Genomic DNA, 6,303 nt, shown 5'->3' on the forward strand with positions numbered 1-6,303 from the left:
TACCTTAGTTCTCCTCAGGAGGCTGAATTGCCTCCCCTTCCTACTCGACTATGGTTCAGAAGTTGCTCTTTCACCTAGGGACTCTGGCCCCTTCTGTTGTTAGTCCCCTCTTTCATTTAGGAAGAGGTTCAAACTTTTAAGAAGCTCATTGTCTTTCTTTCTTTCTTTCTTTCTTTCTTTCTTTCTTTCTTTCTTTCTTTCTTCCTTCCTTTCTTTCTTTCTTTCTTTCTTTCTTTCTTCCTTTCTTTCTTTCTTCCTTTCTTTCTTTCTTTCTTTCTTCTTTTTTTTTCCAAGTAGGCTCCACGCCCAGTGTGGGGCTTGAACTCGCAACCCTGAGATCAAGAGTCACATGCTCTACTAGAAGCTCATTATCTTGAGTAAGAGCCACTGTTTGCTTTCCAGATACCAAGCCCACCCACTTGCCTCCTACATTCCAGGACATCACAGAAGAATTATCCCTGGGAGCTCGAGTGGCACTGCATTCACATTCTCCTGTTTGAACTTCCAGGCCACCTTCCCCGAGGCCACGTGTAGCAGGACTCCACTGCAACTGCCACCATCCCCAGCAGGTCAGGGTGCTCATCCCAGAGATGGTGCAAGTAGTATTTCAAGGCTGAGTTTCAAAAATGTAACCCGAGTTTCCCAGGTTCTCACTAGCCTGCACAGACGTGCAAATGGGGCTACCTTAGGGTAATAAGCCAGATTCCAGTGTCTCTTCCCAAGCCCTGAAAGGTCCCCGTCTCTGCCCAAGTATTTCTGGGGTCTGCGGGAAGTCTCACAGGTGCTCATAAACCCAGCCATCCAGCTGTACTGCCATTCTGTGCCTAGCCCCTGCTGAGTATCACGCCCAGTGAACTGAAGCACTGAAGTCACCGAACCCACAGTGGGGCGTGTCTGTGCCCAGAGGGGAAGTGTCCCTCTCCTTCATGTTCCGCTTCATCAGAGGGCTGCCGAAGCAATGGCCGTGTGCTTCAAGGTCTTGCAGAGCTTCCAGAACCAGATTCATGTTGACATTCAGTCTCCTGTTTGCCTGGGAGGACTAGAGGTGGGGACAAATCACATCCACTTACTCTTTAATTCAACAAATATTTCCTGAAGCCCTCTTTCATGCTAGCCATGTGGCAAACAAGATACATGTGGTCTCTGCACCCATGGAGTTGACAGTCCTATTGCAAGACCAAAACGAAACAAAATACACAATGACAAAAAAAGGCCACTTGAACTTTTATGTTCAAGACTTTGTTATTGGGCCCAGTTCATTGTGCTTGCCTGCTGCTTCTGCTTGGGCGAGTTTTGCACACGAAGCCTGCCAACTCTCAGGCAAATAGAGGCTGACAGCCTGCCTCACCATGTGGAGCAAACCCCTCCTTAACCCATGGCTACGCTGATCCTTGCTGTGCTAAAATTGTCTGATTTTTTTCCACATGTAGTGATAACCAAAGAAAAACATGAACTGTACTTCTCTAAGAGCTTTCTTCCTGCCATTCCACACCATGGTTCCCAAACTCTCCATTCCCTGTGGCACCACTTGATAGTGAAGAGAATGGCCTGGTGGCTATGGTGACTTCAAAACCATAAGAGGAGGCCAGGGTTTTGTTCATCCTGGCAGAAGAGGGAGGCAGGCCAGTACAAACATGGGGAGATGGGAAAATTTGGCAGAAGGTGAAAGGAAGGAGGGTGTGCAGAGGGGGAAGTGGAAGGTTGAAGAAAGAGGTACCAGAGGAACTGAGGGAGGTCTTGGAGGCACATTCTTCATTGGCCTAGGGAACCCCATGCAGAGATAGACTGAGGTTCTGGGCAGCAGGTGCATGGCAGAGAGCAATCGGTACAAACCCCTGAGACTCCATACTGTTTGGATTTTGGCCTTGAAAACCTTGAGTACCAACCTTCCTTGGGATTTTCCGTGAGAGTGAAAACTCTCCTGAACTACCAAATGGCATGTGAACGGGATGTGTTCTTGCCTCACTTTCTACAAAAAGGAAAGGATCTTATGAAAAACATCCAGTGAACAAATAGTAAGACTGAGCCCCCTTGCCTGCTTGCCATCCTGTCCTGAGTCTCCCTTGCTGCACATCTGCCCCCAGCTGTGAAGCCCACAGAAACGGAGCTCAGTTTGATGGTCATCCTGGGTTGAAAACCAGCCTGGAATTTTAGCTTCCTGTCTAAGAAAATCCAGATTTTTTTTACACCATTATAATTTCAGATTTCCTTTTTTTTTTTTTTTTAATTTTCTTACTTTCTCGTTCTGTGGCTTGAAATACAGAAACTTTTTTTTTTAAAGATTTTATTTATTTGACAGAGAGAGACACAGCGAGAGAAGGAACACAAGCAGGGGGAGTGGGAGAGGGAGAAGCAGGCTTCCCGTGGAGCAGAGAGCCCGATGCAGGGCTCGATCCCAGGACCCTGGGATCATGACCTGAGCCAAAGGCAGACACTTAATGACTGAGCCACCCAGGTGCCCTTGAAATACAGAAACTTTCAATCCCTCCTTTTGTTAAGTGTCTATTGATCAGGAAACACACGCTATAATAACATTAAGAGAAGATGCTACTCAGTGGGTTCATGTGATTATTTCATCAAGTGAGAGATTCTTTCATAATTTGAATAATTTCATTCTATGAGTAGAGTGTTTTGGAAATGATGTTATAAAGTAAGTTCAATAACTTAAAAGGTCCATCCCATTATGGGGAGGATAGATCTCTGCAGAGAAGTTTCCTTCTCCACTTTGTACCTCCAACCCCTCGCTGCTCAGTGCAGGGTTTTCATGGAGCACACGGGCCACGCCTCACTCAAGGGGGGCACCCCGCAAAGATTGGAGGAATGACTCCAGGAGGTTGCTATACTGATGTTCTGAACCTGGCCCCTGCTGTGGGCAGTGGCAAACGGACAGGTAGCTCTTCCAGCGGAGGAGTTGGAACGCTCTTTTCCAGAGACATGATGTGAACTTCACCCTCAGCTGATGATCTGCCAGGAGGGGTGGCTGACTAGCAGGACACAGAAGGAGGTGCATCACTTTGTCTGTATCACTGTTGCCCTCAAGTCAGGGGACAGGTCATTGTGAAGTTCTTGAGCGATGCATGGGATGACTCTTGGGCACTCCCCCCAGGTGAATGTATCATAGATGGGAGTATAGTTTATGGCATGATGCCTAAAATTAGGCAATTACAAGTCTCAGATTGTCACTTTTGGTGCCTTGAGTGGGACATGGTGGTCTGTTCCAGGAGCAAAGCAGCAGAATTTAGCACTTATGTCAGCCTTCTTTGATTTAAAACACTGTCAGCCCCCTCCCACCCTGACCGCTGGGCCTTTAGGACCGCTCCCCCCAGCCCCCACAGCAGTGGATCCTAGCCAGGCACGAAGTCTGCTGTTTGTACTTAGGTTAGTTAGCTCCACCCAAGGGTGAAGAGCAATGAAGTTCATGGGGAGGATCTCCAAGAAGGACGGTTTTTGCTGCCTGCAATCCAGGAGGCATCATAGGTTATCTATCCGCCTGTCAGCTTTGGTTTCCTGATATGTAAATGATTTAGAATTAGAAGCAAATAAAAGACAGATGTAGTGTTGGCACCCCGGCCTCTTAATCTCACTTCCCCTTCATATCACTCTTTATAGCATTATGCAAATCTGATCATGCCCAGGCTCCGTTTTAGAAAGGCTTTCCAGAACCTGTTGGATTAGATCCAAACCTCTTGGCATGGCAGGCAAATCAGTTTAAGAAAGCCTGTCTAGGGGCGCCTGGGTGGCTCAGTCGTTGGGCGTCTGCCTTCGGCTCAGGTCGTGATCCCAGGGTCCTGGGATCGAGCCCCGCGTCGGGCTCCCTGCTCCGCGGGAAGCCTGCTTCTCCCTCTCCCATTCCCCCTGCTTGTGTTCCCTCTCTCGCTGTGTCTCTCTCTGTCAAATAAATAAATAAAATCTTTAAAAAAAAAAAAGAAAAAAAAAAGAAAGCCTGTCTAATCTCACGAAAGTTTTTTGTAGAGGACACTTTGGGTGCTCACAAAACAGTTATCCCTACTTCCTTCCTGGTGAAGCTTTTGCAAATTGTATTTATTGTTTCAGTGCTGCCTTCTCGTAAATTCAGGGAAGGAGGTCCCTTCAAGGTCCAAAGAGATACATGTATTACTATGATCAGTCTAATGTGTCCTCCATCGCTCTTGCCATGACTGATGTAGCAGTAGGGCTCTGGGCCCAGTGAGCAGTGAGGGAAAGTTGGCTGGGGCACTTCTGGGAAAACCTTTCTGCCTCTGAACATGGTTGTTGAAGATGTGGTATCTACTGCTTCAGCAGCTGACCACAGTCCATTAGAATGAATTCCAGCACACTGACGATGGGGGAACAGAGGGATGGAAAGAAGCTGGGTCCCTGATGATATCATCAAGCCACCAAATTAACCCAGAACTTTTTGTCTGGAAGCCTTTTAAACCCGAACATTTTTCACTTGCAGCCACCAACATTCTGACTGATAAATTTGCATAATATAGTCTTTTACAGTTCACCTCTTCTTCCCTTCTACTTAATGCCTGCCGTGGTCTCTCGCACACCTCCAAGCTCTCGCATACAGTGGTGCCCTCTGCCTGGAGTGTTTCCTCCCTGCTTTTTGGCCTGTAAACTCCATTCAGCCTTCCTGTCCAGCTTTGCTGTGACCTCCTCTGTGAGGTCTTCACAGCTCCCCCACGCAGACTCAGGGGAAGCCATCCTGTGGCCCCACTGCTCCCCATTGCTCCATTCTTTACAAGAGCAATGCTTCCATTTGTGGAACAGATAAGAACTTGCCCATCTGCTCTTGCCAAAATCATTTTATGAAAAAAGTATCTCCAAACCTTCTTTTACTAATCTATCTGATGGAGAAATTCAAGCATCCCATCAAAGCCATTATTCTCAGTAGCAAATATAAGTTTGTAGAACAGTTAAAATCTTAAATTAAAATACCCTTTTTATTATGGAAAGTTTCAAACATATTTAAAAAGAGAGGCAATGTGGGGCGCTTGGGTGGCGCAGTCCATTAGGCATCTGACTCCTGGTTTTGGCTCAAGTTGTGATCTCAGGGTCCTGAGATAGAGCCCTGCATTGGGCTCCCCACTCAGCGTAGAACCTGTTTGAGATTCTCTCTCCCTCTCCCTCTGCCCCTCCTGCTCATGCTCTCGCTCTAAAATAAATAAATAAATCTTAAAAAATAAAAAGGAGAGGCAATGTTAAAATAGACTCCACTGTATCCACTCTGCCTGCCTGTAGCACATAAATGAATGACCAGTCTTGATTCAGCCACTGCCAGCCCCGTCTGCCCCGAGGCAGTCTCACGTTATGTCATTTCCCTCATTAATATTTTACTCTGATCTCCAAGAGTCACAGCTCTCTTTTGAAAAAAATATAACCACGATATCATTATCGCTCTTCAAAATATCAACATTGATTCCTTCGCGATATCAGTAAATAGCCAGTCAGGGTTGAAGATTACTTTTCTTTGATTGTGCTGATTGTTTTATGCACACACATAGACAGTTTCTTGGAAAATCAGGATCCAAATAAAATCCATATATTGTAATTGTTTGCTATGTCTCCTGTCCTTTAAAAAATTATTTAAATTTTATTTATGCCTCTATTTTACTTTACACTATGCTTTTCTAATATAGCCAGGATTTTTTTCTTCTCAGCATTCCTAATAGAATTAGTGTTTGAATGCAGGGACCACTTGCCCAAACAAGGTGACAGAGAGGACAGGCTTCAGTGGTGAGTAATCCGTAGGCTGCAGTAAGCAAAATCTCTCTTAAAGAGAAAGTGGTGAAGAGCTTCAAAAACTCTTCTGAACACAAAAGAGAAGGTGTCTTCTTCCTTCCCCTTTCTTTCTTTCTTTTCTTTCTTTCTTTCTTTCTTTCTTTCTTTCTTTCTTTCTTTCTTTCTTTCTTTCTTTCTTTCCTTTTTCTTTCTTTCTTTTCTTTCTTTCTTTCTTTCTTTCTTTCTTTCTTTCTTTCTTTCTTTCTTTCTTTCTTTCTTTCTTTCTTTCTTTCTTTCTTGTCTTTTTGTTTTTTAATTACAGTGCCTCTAACTATATCTTGGCTTCCTCAACTTCTTGATTTTGTCAGTTCATTTATGGGAACAAATCTCTCTATCAAAATCTATACTAAGAAGACCCTCCTACATTTGTGATATGAGTATAAAGTGGTTCAATTTCTAATGGAGGCAATCAAAATCACAAATTTCCTTTTACTCAGCAAGGCCCCTTCTATGAATCTTCCCTACAAACATACTCACTCACGTGCAACATGACTCCTGTGCCAGGTGGTTTGCGCAAGAGTTTAGAAATAACAAATG

This window comes from Leptonychotes weddellii, chromosome 8 (genome assembly GCF_054177405.1).
Source record: "Leptonychotes weddellii isolate Sample4059 chromosome 8, ASM5417740v2, whole genome shotgun sequence".
In the NCBI taxonomy this organism is placed as follows: Eukaryota; Metazoa; Chordata; class Mammalia; order Carnivora; family Phocidae; genus Leptonychotes; species Leptonychotes weddellii.